Genomic DNA, 22,569 nt, shown 5'->3' with positions numbered 1-22,569 from the left:
GTAGGTGCTCAATAAATGAAACCCAGGCGCTATGACTATTACGGGCTGTAAACTGGGGACAGAAAGTTGGTGGAAGGCATGTTTGACAATGTGTGGGATTGTGGAAGGATGTAGTTGAAAAGGTCCCTCAGGGTCAATAGATGTTTGTTGAATGAAGGAATTCATTCAACTTTCAACAAACATTTACAGAGCGGTCTCCTGTGCACCAAACCCTGGGATACCACTGGGAGGAAACGGCTGCAGAGTCTGGGGGAGGGGTGGGCAGGTGGTGATTGGACCGATGCCCAAGATGGGCAGCACCCTGCATGAAAGGTGATGACAACTCACTGGTGGGACAGCAAAGCAGACGAAGCTTGTGAGCCCCCAGGAGGGTCTAACTCAGGCTGGAAGCAGGATGGCCAGGGATGACCGCCCAGAGAAAGTGACCGGGTGACAGTTGAGCTGAGATCTAAATGGACACCTGACCTTCCTTTATGCATGCACTTCAACCGGTACTTGCCATTGCATGCCACCTGGACCCGGGACTGGCCTAGGCCACCACTGGGCCCGGGTAACTTCCCTGCTCTGTGCCTCTCACACTACGCGTTTCCCTTCATCCCTGCTCTCGTCAAATTATAAATTATTACTGCTTGTTTTCATGGATATCCTCGCAGTGCTATCCCATAGAAACAGAACGCAAGTCGCAAATATGAGCCACAGCTGTCACTTTAAATTCTCTAATAGCCATATTTTGAACAGTGAAAAGAAGGAGAAATTAATTTTAAGAATATATTTTATGAAATCCAATATATCCAACATATTATCATTTCAGCCTGTAATCCAGATAACCAAATTATTAATAAGATATTTTGTATCCTTTTTTCAGTACGAAGTCTTCGAAATCTGGTGTGCATTTTAGCTTTAGTGCATATCTTAGGTTGGATGAGCTCAGTACGTGATGAGTGGCGACATCACTGCACAGTGCAGCTCTAGGCTGTGGGTTCCTCTAGGGCAGGGAACCTGAGTTTTTCAGCTCTTCCTTCAGTGCCTAGGAGGGTGTCCTAGGAAGAGGCACGTACAGAGACACAGGAGCATGAAGGAATGAAGCATATTCAAGGAACAGCAGATCAGCTGGGGTTGGGATGGGGGAGGGAACAATGAGATTGTGTGTGCATCTGGAGAGCCAGCTCGAGAAAGGCCTCGAATAATGTGCTAAGGAATTTGGGCTTCAGTTACGTGGGCAGTGCAGGTCGTTGGTTATTTATAAATGGAGGCAGGGGTGTGCTCAGGGTAAGGCTTTAGAAGAGCCCTCGGGTAGGCAGCAGGGAAGATAATTTAACAGGGGCTAATCTGGGGGCAGGGAAGTTAGGAAGCTGATGCAATAATACAGGGGAGTGCCGATGATGAGGCAATGGGGTTAAAGAGGCAGGGATTGACTGGAGAGAGAGAGTAAGAAGGTGGAACAGCAAGACGTGGAGACTGACTGGAGGTGGAGTGGGAAGTGAAGAATAACTCCTAAGTTTCTAGCTTGTGGTGCCAGTTTCCTGAGCCAGAACACGCAGGAGGAAGGGGAGGAGGAGCGGGTCTACTGAGGACAAAATCAAGAGTTCAATTTTGGACCTGCTGGTTTTGAAATACCAGTAGCACAATCCTGGTGGACAGGTACAGTAGGTTAGGATATACCGCAGTAAAGTTCATAAATGGTAGTGAGATTCCTGTCACCTGTGGCATTCAAGGAGGGGCTGGACAAACAGTAGCTACGATGTTATAGAGGGCTTGTGCGCAACTGAGGTGAGCTGGGCTTCATGACCTCTAAGCCTGAACAGTTTCTGACCTTAGAGTTTTGCCATATGTTGTGTGTAAGGGGGTAATTCTGAGCTTGGGCATTTCTGTAATTTGGGGAGCTTTGTGGTCCAAAGGTGGTTTATGTTTTTGGACCTTGACTCAAACAGGAACCAGGGGCAGGATCCGGGCAAAATGGCTGCATGGGGGCAGAGGTTCCATGCCAACAGACCACCCCAGAGGCCCTGGAGAATCCACATCTTACATCCACAGAGCAAGGAGGATACTTGATCCTCAACCAGCCCCCATTCCTCACTTCATCTGTGTGCAAACTGAGGGCCTTGCTCAAGGTCACACAGCAGGTCATGACTTGTCCTTGTCCCGGAGGTGGGCTCCTTTTGGAACCTGATACCCTCTCTCCAAATCACCCGGGCCTCTAGCATCTGCATCTCCTTGTTTTAACTCAGCTCAAGAGATGTTCTTCAACACACGTGGAAAGGGATCATGGCCCTGTTTAATCAGGAAGCTACAAAGAGAGAAGTCAAGACGGCTGCCCCCACCCATGGTTGGGAGACTAAAGTGCTCCCCAAATTACACAGCAGATGCCAAGGCTCCTGCAACAAGACCTGGCTTGACAGCTTTGTGGTAACCACAGCCAGCACAATTTTATTTTTATGTTTTAACTCCTCGGTGATATATAAACCTCTCACAGGCAGAAGCAATGGCATCCAGAACTTCTCCCTTAAAAAAAAAAAAAATAGTTTTGAACTTGCGCAACACACGCCCAGCTTAATTAACCCTTTTGTCAGGAAGCTGGGTTTGCCCCAGGCTGAGTGAGAAAAGTGTTCCTCTCCAGTGAGGTGGGTATCTACAGAGTACTTGAGATGGAGGCACAAAGCCTGGAGGTGATGTGTCAGCTACACCACCGCCTTGCTGGCCCCCTCCCCCCACACTGGCCCCAGATCCTCTGAGGGCTTCTGGGCTCTAACTGGACAAATGGCCCTATGGGCTCTGCATGTGACTCCTCTGACATTGCTATTCTTTTCTGCTTTAAAAATTTCAGTCTAAGGTGGGGCCCCTGTGCCTGTCCTGGAGGAGTCCAAGCATGCCATCTTCTCCAGCATCCCCAAATCCCTATTTCCATGCACACTTGTGATTCCCAGCGGTTTTCAATCAAAGCTCACCTATGACCCCTCCCACTCCATCTCCATATGCTAAAGTACTGACACTCCCCACCCCCATTAGCACCTGATTTGTGTCTGTCCTTGTCTCCAGCCAGTCTGAGTCCCCCCTAATATCCTCAGTATTCCTGCACCTTTCTGGTCTCTCCCTCCAGATTAGCCTTTCAAGGCTCAGGTCTGCTCTGTCACTTCCTCAGCTAGAAAGCTTCAGGGACACCCTGTCTCCCCTCCCTCCTCTCCCCCCCAATTGTCTGAGCGATCAAACCCCAGTTCCAGCACCTCCCTAAGACCTAGCTCCTGGCCACTTTTCCAATCATTCCCCACCCTCGTTGTATTTCCAGGCTCCGTTTATTCAGCAAGCAAATATTTGTTGAGCCTTACTATGTGCCAGGCATTGTGCTGGGCACTCAGGAAACATTTGATGCACAAATGCCCAGAACCCAAGTGTGTTTTGAAAGTGTGGGGGCTCAGGGACTCTGAGGAGGGGCACGGAATTGAGAGAGGGCCTGGGCTGCCGCCAGCTCTCTTCTCACTGGTTTCCTGTTTACTATTAACAGCTGCCCATCCCGCCTAGTGCACAAACGCCCAAAGCCAACCTTGGTATGTTTTCAGACCAACTCAATCACAAATGTGAAGCCTGCAACTCTTGAAATTTGCCTTCAGCTATCTTGGAAACCTGCAGAGGAACCCCCCTTTAATCCCTCCCTCCCCCCATGCTTTCCCCAACTTCTGCCTTTTCTCTCCCTTCTTAGAGGACATATGGCCCCTTGAAGTTTTTGTTTGCTTGCAGGAAAAACCCCCAGCCTCAGTGTGGAGGGTTTTTCCTTTTTTTTTTTATTAAGCATCAAGAGACATAGCAATCTGCTTGCAGATACTGTACGTGCATAATTAATAAAATCTCATTATTTATTTATAAAGAGATACACGAGGAACTGGAGAATTAGGGCTATCCCCATCATATATGAAGGGAACAGGAGAGGAAGAGTGGGAGAGAGGCGAATACTTTTTGAATGTTAGATCCTTCCAGAGAAGTGAATTTCTTAGTATGCATTGAATAAAAAGACATCTACTCCTCATGGAAGTGGTACTCTGCCCGGAGGCACCAGAAAACAGAAACCTGGTTTCTAGAGCTGAAAAAAAGGAACGGACCGACCTTCTGGGAGCTCAGTGCCCAGCATGCCTGCTTCGGTTAGTTGTCAGAAGCAGGGGACCCCGTGGAGGGCCTGGCCGCAGGGAAAGGGACTTGGGGGCCAGTCCAAGGTTTCTAAAAGAGGGGAACTTGGGGCACAGGATCCCTGGCAGGTGGGAAGAAACCGGCACTCTCACACCACCCGGTACCACATTAACTCAGACGCCGGCTCAAGGGAGCCCCAGGTTTTCCCGGCCCATTACAAGGCAAGTAAAATTAACTCCGGGACAAGGGGCTTCCAAATGCCAGTTTTGCCCTTGGACCTCTGCATCCCAGATGCCCGGCCAAGCCCGGTAATATCAACAACCCAACTGATTATATAACAGCCCCTGAGGCCAGGATGCAGGGGTCAGATCCTCCCAGGCTTGAGTTCGGAGTGAATCTCTCTTTCTCATTTTTATTTTTTTCTTGAGATATGCTTTAAAATAGAAAACAGGCTTGTGCAGGAACCAACCCCATAGAAAGAGGTGATTTGTAAGGATTTTTTTCCCCACCTCCCTCAAGTGCAGGACAACTCAAGCAGCAGAACCACCGGCCTTCCCAGGGCGGTGGGCTCGGGTGAGGGAAGTGGGGGGGAGGAGCTGGGGGGGGAGGTTCGGCCTGGGCAGCAGCCCCCGCAGGGTTACCCGGGCGCGTGCAGGGAAACGTCTCAGCAATTCCAGCGCCCGAGCGGAGCGCGCGGGGGGCAGAGGAAGGAGGAGGGGGGAGTAGCGCGCGGCGCGGGGCACCTTGAAACCGCCGGCGGCCGCGCGCTGATTGGCCGAGCCGCCGCCTCGGCGTTCCAGCCAGGCGCCCCTCCCCCCGCGCCGTCCACCCCGGAAGGAATTTCCTCCTCTGGCGGCCGCTATTGTTGTCCGCCTTCGCTGTTTGGGTCGGATCGCGTAACCATAGTATCCAAACCGTGTCCGCGCGGGGCCCCTGCCTGGGACCCCTGTGCCCCCAACCCCCCCTCCCCACTTTTTTTTTTTTTCCTGCTGCCTAGTTATCATGACTTCATCGGACTCCCGGGAGCAGGAGAGGGGGATGGGGCGGGGGGAGCTGGCCCTCTTCTGGCTGCCCTTACTTCGAGATGTTTTCAATTATAATTTTTTAGAAAGTCTGCTTTGTGGGTTCGGGGGCTTTAAAATTCTTCTTGTACGCCCCCCACCCCACCTCCCACCAACATTAAACCGTTGCACCAAACTTGAATGGGGTTTTCCCTCCGTTTCCCCTTTGCCGTCTTCACTCCTGCCCTGACTTTGCTGCTCACAGTCGGGGGTGGGGGGGAGGTCGGAATTCGCAGCAGGAGTCGCCCCCCCCCTCGCCCCCAGCCCCTCCTATATCTTATCGTGGCTGGGTCCCGGCCCTAGGGCCTGGGCTTGAGCTGGGGAAGGCGAGGCTAGTAGTGGAGTCGGGAACCTAGGACACTGCAGGGGCCCCCCGGGGCGCCTCCTGGAAGGGTTGGGGGATCCTGGGGGTGGATCTCGGGGAGGTGGTGCGGTGTGGGCGCCCGTCAAACGTCGGGGGAGTCGAAGGGCTAAGGAGGTGGCGGGGAAGGAGCAGGTAGGTTTTTGGTAGACCAAGCTCCCCCGACCCCTCAAATTTCTCCCTCCGACCTTTGAGCACAGACATCCCAGTTTGGGAGAAGACTGAACTGAATGCCTCCGTCCTTACAACGCCCCCTCCGCCCCCCGCCCCCTAGCAAACAACAACAACAACAACAACTCCGACCCCGCAAAGTGTATTCTCTTTGGAGAGGCAGGGAGCCAACAGCAAGCCCGCACCCGGCGGGCTGAGCGTGGCGCGGGAGCCCCAGCGCTGGGGCCAGCAGCGGGGGACGTCGTGTGTGCTGGGGGTGTCAAACATTCCCAGAACTCGAGCATTCTCTGGGCGCTGATCGGGCGGGGGCAGCGGCGGCAGCGGTTCACGGTCGGGGCAACACTGCCCCCTAGGGGCCGCCTCCCGAGGTTTGCCGCCGGGGCGGCGGAAGAGCCTTGAGGTTTGTGTGTTCAGTCCTGGGGCCACGGTACTCTCCCAGCCGCGTTTGCGAGCCCTACCTACCTGGGGCAGGGACTAAAGTGATCCATGGTCAGGGGGCAGGGGGCCTCCAAATGCCAATTCGGGGGGCGGGGGAGGGTTGAAAGATACGGTGGAGGGGGTTGAGTGTTGGCTATAGAAAGCAGCATTAGGTTGGGTGCATCCCACAAGATCCCAGAGGTGAAATGGAACTTTAAGATCTTTGGATTTCATATGTGCTTTGTGCATTTGGGGAAAATGAGGCTCAAAGAAGGGAGCAGTTTGCTCAGGGACATGGGGCTTGAACCCAGTCCTCCTGGTTTCCATCTCTCTTGGGATATAATTCTCCTCTCACAAATGAGAAAGCGGAGACCACTTGATGTGCACGGTCACACAGCTGAGGGATAACTCTAGTACCCTGTCTTCCAGTCCAATCCTCTATACCACAGGGACTTCAGGAGCCAGGTAGACCATGGCTCTCTGCTGTGGCCTCTCTGGTGTCCCCCCCCCCCCATACCTGACGGACGAGGGTGGAGGTGGCTGCCGCAGGCTGGGATCTCACAAGTGGATGTGGGTTTGCTAAATCCTGTGTTCTAGGACCCTAAACAGCTGCCATTCTCCAGGCCTCAGTTTCCCCAACTCTAGAATGGAGGGTGGGCAAGAGGATCCAGGGATCCAGAAGGCATTTTGCACCCCCAGTGGTGGGTGACACTGTTCTCCTGCTCCTCCTCTTTTGTCTGTCACACCTCCCCCGCCCCACCCTCTGCTCTCCCTTGCTTCTCTGTGCAGTTCGGGTCTGCTGGGCTGGCTTCCTCCCATCCTCTCTCCCTCCCTCTCTCCCTCCCTGCAGGGCTCCTGCGGCCTCCCCTCCCCTCCCCAGTTGGCAGGCACAGAGCTGACTGCGGGAGGGAGCGGTGGTGGGCATGGAGCCAGCAGAGCGTTAAGTCAACCCCTTGGGAGATGGGGTGGGGAGTGCTGACTGCCGCTGAGGCTGCTGCTGTCAGAGGCTGCAGCTCTGGTGCTGGTGGGGGCAAGGTCCCTGGGGGTTATTTGTGTCCAAGGTAACTGGTGTCCGAACTGGCTGCCAGCCTCCCTCCTCTCTCCCTAGAGACAGGGGAGCCCTGTTGGGAGTCATCCTGACTCCTCCCTCTTCCTTACTGCCTACGAACCATCAGGCACCAAGCCTGGTCCTTTCTCTCCTGCCTCTCCTTGAACATCTTCCTAGCCCTTCGTCACCCTCTGGGCCTTCCTCCTTACTGCTGCCTCACCCAGCTTTCAGAACCACAAAGAGAATCACCCTCTGCTTCAAACTCTGCCGTGCCCCTTTTTGCACCCCCACATGGCTGGTGAGACTCTCTGTGACCTGGGCCTGCCCACCTTGCCCATTTCATCTTGCACCCGTGTCTGATGCACACTCTGTGTCCTATTGACACTGCATGCGGTATCAGGAGCCTATCATACTCCCTGGGCTCTCACATGTCGTCATTCTATGTCAGGTCCTGCCAGGCCTTGGAGACACTGAGGGGAAGAAAACAACCCATCCCTGCAGAGAGCTCACAGACCACAGACCAGTGGGGGAGACAGGCTCTTAACCAGACAGTGACTACCAACAAGCCTGGGGGAAGTCAGGGTAGGCTCCCTGGAGGAGGTGATGCTTGTATAGGAATTGGTCAGACACACAGAAGTCAAGGGGGAAGACAGTCCAGATTGAGGGAACAGCATGGGCTGGCACAAAATTGTGAAAGAGCATGACCTGCAAAGGACCAGTAAGACAGTATAGCTGAAGGTTAAAGCCACAGGACAAGGGGAAGATGAGTCTGGAGAGAAAACCAGATCAAAGTGGTCCTTGTGTGCTGACCTTAGCTTAGAGCTGGGACTTCCATGTGTGCTAGTGGGGACCCACGGGAGGCTTATGAGTGCTGGTCTGGGCTGCGTGTTGGGAACACACTCTTTCTTGCAACCAGGCCCTGGCTATTTTTATTCACCCAATAATCTACCTTTCTGCTTCATTCCATAAAGGATCTGAAGTGGCACTACAGAAGAATTAGACAAGGCTCTTGCCTTCAAGGAGTACACAGACTGGGGGAGATAATAAACTAGGCCAAGGCAGAATGAAGAAAGCACAGAGAGAACGTTCTAAAACAAATGCCCGTGGCCTTGTTAATCCATGCTTTAAGCTCTACCCTGGCTACCCAGTGCTAACCATCAGCTCTCTGCCCCTGCTCTTTGCACTGCCTGGAATCCTGTGCCTAGCACCCTGACCTCTTGCCCTTACTTCATCTAACTTGTTTTTTTCAAGATGAGGCTCAGGCATCACTCCCTCCAGGAAGCCCTCCTTGACTTCCAAAGCTGGATTGGTTTCTTCCTTTTAATGTCCTCAGTCTTGTGCTTCCTTTTATCACGGCACCCATCAGAGCATAGTTTAACAGTCTTTAGGAGTTAGGCAGCCCACATCTCTGATTCACCCCTGTGTTTCCTGCAGGTTGTTGAGTCTGAGTAGATGCTAAGTTGTTGAAGATTGTGTACAAGTTGCTTGCCAATAGTCATAGTAACAGACATTTAGCGACTGCCTGCTCTGTACCAGGCTCTGTCCTGTGTTGTTATTTTTCTTTCTTACCACCCTATAAGGTCCCTATTATCCCATTTCACAAAATCTAAAGACAGGGAAACGGTTACTCACATGATGTAAGTATTTGTCAAAACCCACTGGACTGTACACTTAAGATTTGCACGTATAAATTATACCTCAATTTTTAGGAAGAAAAACTCAGGCAGGAAAATGACCATAGCACATATTTCCAAGTCTGAAAAACTCTAAGAAACTATTTTGGTACTACAAAAAAAAAAAAAAAAAAAAAAAAAAAAAAAAAAAAAAAAGAGGAGGCACGGTTGGTGAAAGGGCAGGGACAGAATCTGACCCAAGACCCTTGTGGATCCTGTCTCACGCTAGTCCACTAAGCTGTCTGGAGGACCCCAAGAAGGCTTCCCAGACAAGGAGGTTCTGTCAGGATGTGGGGTTCCCACTAGCAGAAGAGGAGTGAAAGAAGGCATTCAGGGCAGGTGTGGAAGTTCACAGCCCTTAAGGCAAGAAGCTTCCTCTGATGTAGAGCATCGGAAGCATGAAGGGGACTGATGGGAGATGACACCACAAATCAGCTGGACCCCATCGCAGAGGTCTTTGAATGCCTGGGAAGAACTGAACTTACCTTACAGGCAGATGGGAGCCATTGACTCCCATAGAGCATTGACCTGAGCTGCTTCTGGAGGAATGGATTCTCTGTGTGACAAGGGTCACTTGGGTTGGGGAGATGTTTGACTGACCTGGCCAGTGTTGGGTTGGGTTTGGAGGGGCCAGAGTGAAGGACCAGGACAGGGCATGGAGATACAGAGGAAAGGTGGGATATGAGGAAGAAGCTGGGGCTTGAATACCAGCAGCCCCAGTGGACACACCAAAGCCACAGCACCAAGTGGAGGAGCAAAGCCAGGTCATGGAACCGAGATCATAGTTCAGTAAAGCTAGGGTCAGGGTGAGCTCGGGCAGGGAGGAGACAAGCATGGTGGCCAAGACCTGGGATCCAACTGTGGCACTTCCACTCACAGGCTGGGTGACCTTGGATAATGTGACAACCTTCCTAAGCCTGTGTTTTCTCATTGATAGTGATGGAGATATTAATGGTATGTGCCTCATAAGTACTGTGCCTGGCTCCTAGTAAGTATGGAATTCATGTTGGGATTTTTTTCTTCTTAATTTCACTCCACCCTGTGCTCTGCTCTCCTACCCATCCCAGACCCCTTTTCCAGTCTCCTCTTTCCATGAGCATCTGTAACAACAAATTTTATCTACCACATGAAGTATGCATGTATCTTTGTAAATATATAGTGTTGTTTGGGATGTTAGAAGTCTCATTGTGTTTCCTTCATGTTTGATTTTTTTCACCTATTGAAGACCTCTCTGTGTTGTTCCCAGCTGCTCTATAGTTTCCAGAATGCATGTCCATCTCATTTTACTCATCCATTCTCCCAGCGATGGACAACGATGCTGCTTTTAATTTCCTCCTCTCAAGATAATTCCTTGACAAGACATCCTTGTACATGTCATGTAAGTGTCGCCCCTTGTGGACCTGTGTGAGAGTTTCCCTGGAATATCCAGGTGGCAATTGCTAGGTTATGGGATTCGCACTTTAAAAAAAAATTTTTTTTAGTATGGCAACGTGGATACAATATGCAAACTTAATTTTACTAAATATTTTTAAGTTGATTTCTAGAATGTCTGAACCACTTTGTGCTCCCACCAGCAGTACATGAGAGTACCCATCTCCCTACAAACCTGCCAATACTTGGTATTATCCACTGTTCTTTTGCCAGTATGATGGGTAAAATGCTAACACATCGATTCATCTTTCTTGGATTGTTAGTAGGTGTGAGCAGCTCTTCATGCACTTGTTAGCCATTTAGGCATTCCTTCTATGAATTGCCTGGTCTGCCCTTTGCCCATTTTTCTGTTGGGTTTCCTGTTTGGTGCTCCACAATCACCTGTGAGGGCAGCTTAAGGCAAATGACAGCGAGCAGGCACAGCCTCTGGGGTTGGCTGGCAAGGTTGGCTGGAAGGGCCTTGTTGTATGGGCCCCACGGTCTCAAAATGACTCACCAAGCTCCCGCTTCTACGAACTCACAGTGCAGTGAGGAAGACAGACTCCAGAACTTCCCAGGTCCTGGCCTGAGTAATGGAGGAAAACATCAATGGTTGTGCCAATCTTCTAAGGAAGGTGGCTCCCTCCTTGGAAGGCCCTGAAGGGTATCTGGGGCTGAATTTAGGGCCAGGGCTCCTGGAGAACTGCTTAGCTTAGTTGAAAAAAAAAATTGGATTGGAAGTGGAGCTGGGAGGAAGCAGGAATGAGGTGGTGAGTCCAGGTGGCAGTTGAGGATAAGAGCGAAAGGGAACAAGGGGAGAGGGAAGAGATAAGAGATACAGTGAAGTATGTGGAGGTATAGGCATAAACCTCAGGCATGAGCAGGAAGGACTAAAGTGGAATTTCAAGTCACTTGAGTTGCTCTTCTGTCATCTCAAATCCTCAGCAAAGCCTACCATATCCTCACTTACCTTCTGTGAGTGGTTTGTAGACATTGAGGAAGGGGTTTAGTTTTGTTGCGGTCTCATGGCTTATGACAGAGTTAGCAACCCTAAGCCAGTGAGATCATTCAAAAATTGATCCAATACAGAAGCAGCAGAAATTTGAAACCACACTGATCATGGAAATGTAAGCCAGCCTCTGAGAATTTGCAGAAATGTGAAGTTAGCTGACAAAAATTTGGTTTAGAGGTGTGGTTAGGGAGAAGCAGGGTTTGGGGTGGGGGCAGTTGAAGAGGAAAGAGGGAAAGGGGAGAGAGGAGAATGGAGATGGAGGATTTGTAAATATTTGTTATCTAGATTTAAATGGGTTGGGTTTTGAAGCAGATTGTGTTTTCCAAAAATGGTTGCAATAATACCTTCCATCTCACATGCTTTTCTTTCAAGGTGATTTTATTTTCTTCCCATTGAGAGGTAGCACTCTATCCACTCCTTTTGAACTTGGGCAGAACTTTAAGACTGTCTGGACCAGTAGAGTGTGACATAGATGACTAAGGCTGAGATATAAAAATGCCATGCATGCACTTCTGTTTTGTTCTCTTGAAACTTTCACTCTGGAGGAAGCCATGCAAGCAGTCCGATTTCTCTAGAACCTCCACGTTGTGAGGAAGCTGAAACTAGTTTACATGGAGAAGTTCTGAGACTAAATGAAGAGAGAGGTGCCCAGCCACTGCACAGCTCCTCCAGCCCTCCACTGTTTCATCACCAGCTGTTGTCTGACTGTAGCTGCACCCGAGAGCCAGAGCTGGCACTGTCAAGCCCTTTCCAAATTCCTTACCCACAGAAATCATGAGAGGTAAGAAAATGATGGTTATTTTCAGCCATGAAGGTTTGGGATGATTTGTTACACAGCCATGGAGAACCTAGACAGGTTTATATCTGTCAGTAGTCTTCCTGGCAGATTGTAGTCAGTTCTTGTCTTCTGTTCTATTCCCAGCATTTAACCTAGAATGCAGTAGGTGTTCCGCAAAATATTTGTGTATAAATGAATGACAGTTAACAGAGTAAATCAGGAGGACCGTGATCTATCCTGAGAGAGAAGGGCTTCCTGGAGGAAGCGATTCTGCTCCGAGTCTCTCTAGTCTCAGGGCCTTGGACAGGGCTGGGCGCTGCTAGTTTCCTTTTAACCCAAATGCAGCTTCCTGGCCTGCTGTATGTCCAACAGGCCCAACCCCATGTCCATCTTTGGGGATCTCCCTTCTCCATCCCTATTCTCGCTCTCTTTTCTCTTTCTCTCTGGGCTTGCAGGCTCACTCCCCCTCCCTCCTTTGACTCTGGATTTGACTGGAGAAAATTAAGTCAATGGAGAGGGAGGAGTTGACAAATAGATGGTCTGGTAATTGAATTTTTTTTTTCTCTCACCCTCTCTCCGCCCCCCAGAGAGCAAGAGGAATTAACTCTTAGACCACAGCTTTCTCTGCTTAAGGGGCTCAGATGGTAGCATCCCTTTTCCCATCTACACCAGCCGGGAGGAGAGGGGATTTCAAGCAGGAACCCTCTTAGGATCCTCTAGGACGAGGCTTTGTACAGAGGGGGAAACTGAGGCCCAGAGAGGGGAGAAATTTTGCTTCAGGCATTCAATGGGTTGGGTCTCAAGCTAGGTTTAGAAGGGAAAGACCACCCAGCCAGCCCTTTAGCAGCCCCAGGAGGGTTTAGGGAGCAGGGACTGGGAACGCTTGCTTGTGTAGCAGGGATGCAGGAAATCTGGGGCTCCTGGCAGGAGGCAGCCCCTCTTCCAGGGCAACTGGTTTGGGGTTCGTTGGCTGGGAGGGGAATGGAGGTGGTCGGAGGCCCCCGTTCCGCTGAGTCCTATAAGCCCGATGGTCTGCAGGACCTGGCTACCCTGCAGGTCTTTCCTCACGTAGAGCGCCCTCTAGGGGTGGAGGTGGGGGCCATCAGGTCAGTGCTGACGTTGGATGAGGGTGGCCCGGCTTGGAACGAACCCTGCTGACATTTCGGTGGAGTTCCGTGGATCTCAGGGGGTTTCGCTGAGTTATGGCAGGCACTGGGTTCTTAGGTGGCCCCCAGTCAATAGTGTCCGTTGTCTCGTTGACGAGGACCCGGAGGCTCGGAAGACGGATGGCCCTCGTTCGTGCAGCAGCGCTGGGATTCAAACCCTGGCGGTCCGGGACTGCCAGCCCACCGGGGCTTCTCGGGCTCCGTGGGGGAGGCGGCTGGGGGAGCGGATGGCGGGGGCGTGCAGAGGCCGGGCCGCGCAGGGTAGGAGGGAGGGAGGGAGGGAGGCTGTGCAGGACTGGGGCGGCGGTTCTGGGCTCCCGCACCCCCGCCCCGGCCCAGCGGGGGCGGGCTCCGCGGCCCCGCCTCGCCCGGCGGCGGCGGCTGCGGGCTCCCGGAGCGGTTGATTTATTAAGCTAATGTTCTAGCACATCTTCCCCATCCTGTAATGAGCTGTTTCCACCAGGGGATGTCTGCAGAGCGACTGCGGGCTTCCGGTGGCTCTGGAGGGAGGCAGGGCAGGCGGGTGGGCGGTCTGCTGGGGGGCTGGGGAGCGTCTGGCTGCCCAGGGAGGGCTGGGGTGGGGTGAGGTTGGGAAGTCTGTTGAAAAATCATCCCCCTGGTGGGGGCGGGTGCCTGGGAGGGGAGGTGGAGGGGCAGCACAGGCTGGGAATGAATCCGAATTTTCTCCCTGCTGCACCCTTGCCCACCTTCCCACCAAATCCATGGGTTCAGAGGAAATCTGGCCCTAGAATTCTGGCCTGGCTCCTTCTCTACACCCCTCTTTTCCTCAAACTTATGAGGATGCTGAGCTCAGCCTGCCTGGTGCTTGCTTGTTATCCTCCCAGATGGGACATCTCGGGGGTTTGATGTGACAGATCTATTCTTTGCAGTTTGACAGATCTAAGTTCAAATCCCAGATCCCTGGGCATCCCTGGGCCTCAGTTTCCCTTTCTAAATTGGGGATGGGAAGACAATGTATTTTGTGGGCTGTCCTGAGGACCAGTGATGACACATGCAGAGCTCTAGCTAAAGCTCTAAGCCCTGCCTTTGGCTGCCCTGCCCACCCTGCTCACCTCAGGACAGACCCACTGGGTGACGTGACCCAGGTCCCCCGGCCCGTCCGCTCTGTGCCCGGGAGGGGCACCTGGACACCCTGATCCTGAGATGGTCACCCCTCCAGGTGCCCAGTACTTGCCTATTGACAAACTCAGGTATCACTAGGTTCACAGACTTTGCCTTCTGTACATGAGGCAGGGACAGTACTCAGTATTCTGACCTTAAAAGATCTACCTCGTTTCTCTTTGCCAAAATCTCATTCCCCCAGAGCTTGGACTGGGGGAATGTGCTGGAGTGGGTGGCTTCCTGGGCAGTAAAATGGTTCCACTCAGTGCTCTTTCTTTGGTCTTTAGTCTTTATTATTATTTTTGTAAATACGTGCCTAATACCTAGAAGGCTGTCATCAAAAGGCAATGCTCACTGCTCTGCATAACAGAGAAGACAGTGTCCCACCAGACCCATCCTTAGGAGGGGAGAGAAGACCACTGACATGGGTTCTTTGAGACCCACAACCCCTCACATGGGGCACAAGGTGCCCCTTGCCTTTCCTTCACAGAGCAGAGCAGTTGAGTGACTTGCCCAGGCTCCAGGACATAAATGGCAGTGCAAAGATTGAAACTCAGCCTACTTGACTCCCAAACCAGTGCTCCTTGCCCGCCTCACTCAGGGTCACTGAGGGAGCCTCCTGGGCTTCAGTGCATCCTTGGCAGAAAAGTGAATTCTCTCAGCTTCTTTCTTGCAGGGGGTTAACCACCCTTGTGCACAGGGCAGATGTGGAATTTGTGGACTGTTTTTAGGAAGTTTGGAGTAGAAGGGACATGGAGGGACCTGCCTGGGATCCTATAGGATACTTGCACTTGTTATCTACATTTTTGTTCCTTGCTGGATTCAGAATCTTTACATCCCCCACCCCTACCACCTCTACTCCCCACAAAGAGAACTGAGCCACACAAAAGCCTTAAAGAGCAAGAGGTAAATGGAAGATTTGAAGCAGTGATAGAAGAGGCCATTTCTGTTCATGTCCTATAGCAGAGAACCTAAACATCTTCTACTCCCTCACTCCTCTGGCCTTTGCACATGCTGTTCCTTCCTGGAGGCTCTTCCCTCAAATATCTGCATGGCTGGTACTTTTGAGCATTTCATGCAAGGTCACCTCCTCTAGAGGCCTTTCCTGAGAAGCTCTCCAGCCATCACTTTACCGAGTTGGATTGTCTTCTAGCAGTCATCAAAAACTATCTTGCTTATTCTCTGTCTCCACCTCTGTGAGAGCAGGGGCTCTGGCTGCCTTGTCCCTAAAATACCACCTGGACCTTAGTGATGAATAAATCCACTTTAAATTTCTTTCTTCTCAAATTCAATTCTGCCCTAACTTCTGGCCTCAAATTTATCTCAGCACCGCAGTTAACAGGGAATATAAGTGAACAGATCCACTTTTCTCACTTTGCTAACACTAGTCAGATGTTTGCTATTTAAAAGGCAGTATTAAGTGCTTTCTCTATAAAAACTCACTTAATTCTCTACAACAACCTCTTGAAGTAGGTACAATTGTTATTATCATACCCACTTTACAGATGAGGAGGCCACAGCTACATATAACTGAGCCGGGATTGCACAGCCGATAAGTAGCAGAACTGGGTTGGAATTGAGACAGCTGGTTCTCTGGAACCTCCACGCCAGACTGCTTTTTTTTTTTTTTTTAATTTTTTTTTTTGTTAAATATAACATGTATACAAAGCAAAGAAAAAAAAAAGCAATGATTTTCAAAGTACCCCTCAACAAGTAGATACAGAACAGATTTCAGAGGTTGTTATGGGTTACCATTCCACTATTTCAGATTTTTCCTTGACAAAATAGATATTTTTTTATTTTTGTGAAAAATAATATTTATACAAAAATGCAATAAATTTCAAAGCACATCACAACAATTAGTTGTAGAGCAGATTTCAGTGTTCGGTTTGGGTTACAATTCCACAATTTCAGGTTTTTACTTCCAGCTGCTCTAAGATACTGGCGACTAAAAGAGATATCAATTTAATGATTCAGCAGTCATCCTCGTTTGTTAAACCCTACCTTCTCTGTATAACTCCATCATCACCTTTGATCTTTCTCCCACTCTTTAGGGGTATTTGAGCTAAGCCCATTCTAACTTTTTCACGTTGGAAGGGGCTGTCGATAATATGGGATAGGGGGGTGCAACTATTTGATGTTCTAGAGAGGCTGACCCCTCTGCATTTCAGGACTTATCTGGACCAGGGACCCATCTGGAAGTTGGTGATTTCTGGAATGTTACCCTAGTGCATGGAACCTTTGTAGAATCTTATATAATGCCCTAGGTGTTCTTTAGGATTGGCTGGAATGGTTTTGGTTGGGGGTTGGCAAGTTATGGTAGGTAGCAGGGTCAAACTGAAGCATGCATAAGAGTGACCTCCAGAGCAGCCTCTGCCAGACTGCTTTTTGCAGCACAGGTTGCTCTCACCTGCCTCCCAGAGGGCAGCCTCCCCACCGTCTTGTGGAATGTGGACAAGCCTCTGGATTGTTCACCTACCCGCACACCCCCGCTGCACCCTCCAAGGTGTCTTCAAAGTATTTCTTCCAAGCACTTATGGTATTTGTTCCAAATGTGTTTGGAAGAATAAAATCCTCCATTTTGCTACATTTAACAGGAACCAGCTTAAGAAAGAAGAGAGGTTAGATGAAATTCTGGGAGGAGTATGGGAGGAGGCCAAATTTACATGGGGTAGGAGAGAAAATCTGGGCTGTATTCTGCAGAATCAGCATTGGATGCAGGCCTAGAAGAACGGGTAGGAGTTGAACCTGTGTAGTTATGGATGAAGGGCTTTCCTGGTAGAGGCGGCAGCATGGACAAAAACATGAAGGTGGGAACGTGTGAGGTATGGCTGGAGACAGCAGGCAGTTCTGTTAGCAGTGTGCATGGACGTGAGCAATAGATGAAACTAGAGGAAGGCACAGACCACATCAGGTAATGTCTTAATTGCCAAGCTGAGGTGTTTGCACTTTATGCTGTGGCAATGGGGAGCCATTGACTGTTTTGTTGATTTGAACATAACCACTTGTAAACACGGACATTCTTACCACAAGATCATTCCATTCTTGTTATATAAACAATAACTCACAATATCATCACATAGTTGTACATTCATTAGCACGATCACCTCTCAGAACATTTGCATTAATCCAGAAAAAAAAGGAAAAGAAAAAAAGTAAAAACTTTGTACATACCGTACCCCCTCCCCCTCCCCGATCACCAGCATTAAAATCAACTAAATTTATTTTAACATTTGTTCCCCCTGTTCTTTATTAATTTTTCATCCGTATGTTTTACTCCTCTGTTGATACGACAGATAAAAGGAGCATCAGACACAGGGTTTTCACAGTCACACAGCATTGACTGTTTTTGAGCAGGAGAGTGATGTGGTTGGTATTTCCGTATAGGACTCTTCCAGCGTGGGTTCTGTAAACTAAATAAGGGGCAGAAAATCACTCAGTCCTTCAGAATATCAGGGCCTGGAGGTGATGCTGGTGCCTTGCTGGTCCCACAGAAATGTCCATCCTTGCCTCCTGGGGCATTTGGGAGCACAGCAGGGTGGCTGATGAGGCCGAAAGAGGTCTGTGTAGACACGGGGTGCCTGTGCCCCCACCCCAAGGCTGAAGCCCTGCAGAAGTTGCCGATAGCTCGAAAGTAATTAGCAATTTTAATCACTCCTGTCATGACATCATTAAACTCCGATTGCTCTGGCTGGGTGGCTGATGAATGGGCTGGGAGTCACAGCTCGTGGGGAAGTCAGAGCCATTTGTCAGCAGGCAGAAGATCAGCAGTCGGGGCCCAGGTCTCCACCGGGGTGCTGGTGGGCCCGGAGGTGCTAGTTGCTGTCCGGGGCTGGGGCAGGGCAGGGCAGGGCACGTGAGGCTGAGCTGGACCCTGCACGGGCCCAGACTCCATAGAGTTTAATAGGTCTGAGCTGGGAGATCTTGAGAAATCCAGCGGAGGTGCCCCAAGGAACCCTGTGGTGCAGACTGAGGGGGTGGCAAGCAACCTGCCCCCCACCCCCTTGCTTTAACCAGAGTAGCTACTTTTTTCACTCTCTAAATGGAAATGTCCTTATTGTTAATGAAACATGATTACTGAGAAAAAAACCCAACAGTATGGAGGAAGGATGTCTTCCACGCTCCCACTCCCCAGACACAGCCACGTTAAAAGTCTGGCTTCTGTCCCAGGTCCTGAGTTCCTGGAGTTACCTTCCTGGTTCCTGCTACGAATCCTTCCATTCTGTGGGCTACCCTGGTGACTCCCAAGAACGCCTCCTATTTTGCTTAAAAATAGTTTGATGCTTTTCCTTCCAGGCATGGCCAAGCTCAAGCCACAGGAACCCCTCTCTGCCCACCGTCCCACCTACCCGCTGGGGTTTGTTCAGTTGGTGCTCGCCTGGCACTTTGGTTCAAGATACGTGCACGAACAAACTGCAGTGTCCTAGCTTCGGCCCGTGCTTTGTGTGGCTACAAGTGGAAACCAAAGTTCCGAAGGCTCTGTATTTACGTATGAGCATTTGTGTTTACAGATGCCGGCTGTGAGGGGTTGGGGGAACAGAAGGCAGAAGACCTCCGTTGCATGAAAAAGCAACAGGCCTTGGGGGTTTGTGCATGGGCAGCTGTGCAGAGGGGAGGAGGAACACAAGGAACAGGTGTGCGGGTATGGGCTGCAGGCGTGGCTCCTTCTGTCTCCATTTTCCCGTCTTGGCCTGTGATTGAAAATGTATTGGAACGAACACTTTTGGCCTCTCTCTCCGACTCCTGTTGCTTGCTCCCAAGAGAGAAGGAGGAGTGACCCACTGGAAGGATAGTTTCCGGGGGAGCTTGACATGCTTAGGCCTGCTTGCCCCAGGGCACTCACCACTTTAAAATGTGGCGTGTTTGGAGGTTTATGCCTGGTTATTTAATGCTGTGCAATCAGTTACCCCGAAATTCAGTGGTACAAAGCAATTATGAATTCTGCTTATAGATATTGTGCATCAGGAATTTGGGAAGGGCTCCCCCAGGCAGTTCTTGCTTTCTCAGCTGGAAGGCAGGCAGCCTCTAGGGAAGATTCTCTCCTTTTCTGAGTTGTGTTGCTGTTGGGGAGTGGGTGACTCTCATCCTGTGGTGCCTGTGTCAATAACGAGGGGTAACTCGCTGCAGAAATAAAGCTGACTCTCCCCTCTGACCCTCCTGGGAGACAGCAGGGTAAGCGCCTGGGGATCCCCTCCCTGCCAACAAGGAAGGGAAGAGAGGAGTCAGGAGTCCTGGGGGCTCAGGAGAGGAGCATGGCTGGAGAGAGGGGCTCTGTGTCCTGCCCTGGGTCCATGTGCCTCTGCCCTCCTGAACTGTTTTTTTCTTGTAAGACGAAGCAAAACGATTTTATTATTCAACAAGTACGTAAGCAGAAGGTGATAAATCACAGGCAATCTGCCAAAGAGTGCAAGGATGGAATGAAATCTAACTCATTTATATAACCAAGCAGATACAGCCCCTTACAGCACGTGAGGGGACTTGGCACCATTTGTCATAGTTCATGTTAAATTTACCTGGTCATGGGGGTGGGCCTTTGCTAATTGCCTCTATCCAAAGGAATAAAAAACATACCAGAGGGTAGTTATGGAGCTGGACCCTAAAATAAACTCCTAAAGAATTGAGAGAAGGGTGCTGTATCTCTCTCTCTCTCTCTCTCTCTTTTTTTAACTTAAACAGCTGGAATTTATTGGCTCACACTTTTTTTTTCCATTTTAAAAATTTTTTTAATTTTTATTTTTTAATACAAAAAACACCAGATAAACGCACACATTCTTATTTTGATCATTCCGTTCTACATATATAATCAGTAATTCACAATGTCATCACATAGCTGCGTATTCATCATCATGATCACTTCTTAGAACATTTGGGTGCTATCTCTCTTGATGTTTATATTTCAGAAATGTCTTGCAGTTTCCTTCTCAAAGGAAAAATAATTTTATAATAACAAAAAACAGAAATACGCTCTCTGGCGGGTGAGGTGGACTTTTTCCCTTTTTGTAACTTGGAAAATTTTTTTTCCCTTGTTCCCAGCCTTGCGAGTCACCTTAGAAGTGGATCCTCAGGCCCGGCCAAGCCTTCAGATGACTGCATTTCCTTGTAAATGTAAAACTTGTTTAAATTATCAACATGGCTATCATTCCCATAGAGATGTGGATCTCAGCTGTTTTGAATAATGGATTTTTTTTTTCTTTCTACATGGGCAGGCACCAGGAATCAAACCCGGGTCTCCGGCATGGCAGGTGAGAACTCTGCCTGCTGAGCCACCGTGGCCCACCCTGAATAATGGATTTTAACAGGGGTACCCTGATTTCTTGGTAGACTACCACACACAGCAATCTTGTATTAGTTAGGACTTGGGGTAGTGGTGGAGGGAGAGGGTGTGTCAGGCTGGGGCCTGGCAAATTGGTGAGAGAATGGCCGCAGCTGGGATGGGTGCAGTGGGGAGCTCAGGCGGCACGAGGGAGCAGGCAGTGTGGACTGTCTGGGGGTGGCTCAGATTAAACCTTTGCGGTAGCCCACCTCCAAGATGGCCCTGCTGGTCCCTACCTCCTGTATTCACGCCCTTGTGCTCCCAAACTGATATTTTCTGAAATGAAGGTATGACTCTGAAGAGTGGATCACAAAAGGCTTTGAAGCTTCTGCTTTGGATTCTTGGATCTTTGCTCAGGGGGAGACCAGCTGCCATGCTGTGAGGACGTTCAAGCAGCCCTGTGGTGGAGCCCCCGGGAGAGGAGCTGAGGCCCTCAGCTGGCAGCTAGCACGCAGCTGCCAGCCTTGTGTGTGAGGCCCCTTAGAAGCGGATCCTCAGGCCTGACCAAGACTTCAGATGATTGCATCCCCGGCCGACTGCAGGGTGTAAAGTTGTGAGCGAACCCAAATTAAAACTGCCCAGCTGAGGCTTCCTGAATTCCTGGCCCACAGAATGGTGAGATGTGTGGCCTCGAGTAAGTGTCTTGGCTTCTTTGAGCCCCGGTTTCTTTATCTGTAAAATGAGGATAATTTATTCTTTGGGCGATTTATGTGAAGCTTGCAGGAAATAGCATATGTGGAAGGACAGATGTGGAAGCACAGTGCTTAGTACAAAGTTGACGGCAATGAAAGAGAATTCCCTTCCTCTAGCCTCTGCCAGAGGGTAGGATTTGATTAAGGAATTTTCTGGGGATTGATCCCACATGGCCCCACATGGCCATGTGTACGCATGTGTCTCTACACCTGTGCTTATGGATATATGCATGCCACGTTTGCATGCACCTGAGCGTAGATATGTGCAAACAGGGATGCATGTATCAGTATGGGTGCTCATCTGTGTGCATGAGTGAATGTGCGTGTGAGTGAGTGTGTTTCCTCAGCACTATTAGTGAAATGCTGTAATTATGCTTTATGGCTGCAGCAGCAGCTCTGCTCCACCATCCATTAAGTTGCCTCCCTCTACTCATCTGGGGTTGGGGAGGAGCTGGAGCTGCCCGCCCACCTGCCTCCGTCCCTGCACGGGGCACGAGCACCCCGACCACCCCCCTTTCTCACCATATGCCTGTCTTTTACAGTTCTTTGGTGCGTGGTGCTCATCGAGTGGCTAATTAGCTAAATGAATTAATTGACATCCATACGTGTAATTAGCAAATGGATATAAGCAGCTATTCTCCTTGGGATGTCTAAAATTTCTTGGGGTCAGATGCTGGGGGGTGCTTTAGGGAGTAAATAAGACCAGCCAGTGTGAGTGCTGAGGACCGGCCTGGGGGGCTCTGAGATGCCGATGGCTGAGCTCCGTGGGTGGTGGGGGTGGGGGAATGCTCCTGAGCTTGGCGTGGAAAAGTGGACTCCTACTGCACTGGCCTGAGGCTTGGGAGGTGGTGAGGAAGGGAGGGTGGTGACGGAGACCTCGGCTGGGAGTCAGGAGGCCTGGGTTCTAGTCCCATTCATGCAACTTGCTGTGTGACCTTAGGTAAGTACCTGCCCCTCTCTGGGCTGTAGTCTTCCCCTCTAAGGGACGGATGGGATTAGCTGGTCTCTCTCAGCTCTGGCATTCTTCCTTTCCTTAAGCTAAACTTCCTGACAACAAACAGGGCTGTTAAAGATGGAGTGATGTGTCCCCTTTCTTTATCCTGGAACACACTGTCCCCATGCTCTCTCACACCTGTAGGCTTTTGTACACGCTGTACTCACTGCTCCAGATGTCCACCTTCTCTGTTTTTAGGATTGTCTAGATCAGTGCTGTCCAATAGAATGTTCTG

The 22,569-nt window shown here is 50.3% G+C and overlaps 1 long non-coding RNA gene across 8 annotated transcripts; it reads left to right on the top strand.

The window, feature by feature from the left end:
* The first annotated feature begins 1,434 nt into the window (after nucleotides 1–1,434).
* Nucleotides 1,435–21,320, top strand: LOC143662990 (uncharacterized). 8 transcript variants are annotated; one of them, XR_013165692.1, is made up of 6 exons: nucleotides 1,435–1,641; nucleotides 10,073–10,225; nucleotides 11,815–12,050; nucleotides 20,369–20,434; nucleotides 20,542–20,577; nucleotides 21,006–21,320. It is a non-coding gene; the product is annotated as an uncharacterized LOC143662990 (long non-coding RNA). The 8 variants fall into 8 exon arrangements; XR_013165693.1 differs by having other exon boundaries at nucleotides 20,936–21,320; XR_013165691.1 differs by having other exon boundaries at nucleotides 20,369–20,440; nucleotides 20,936–21,320.
* Nucleotides 21,321–22,569: the final 1,249 nt, after the last annotated feature.

The sequence above is a fragment of the Tamandua tetradactyla genome, chromosome 2, assembly GCF_023851605.1.
Source record: "Tamandua tetradactyla isolate mTamTet1 chromosome 2, mTamTet1.pri, whole genome shotgun sequence".
Lineage (NCBI taxonomy): Eukaryota > Metazoa > Chordata > Mammalia > Pilosa > Myrmecophagidae > Tamandua > Tamandua tetradactyla.
Note: the sequence above shows the minus strand (reverse complement) of the source record. Positions and strands in the feature narration are given on the sequence as shown.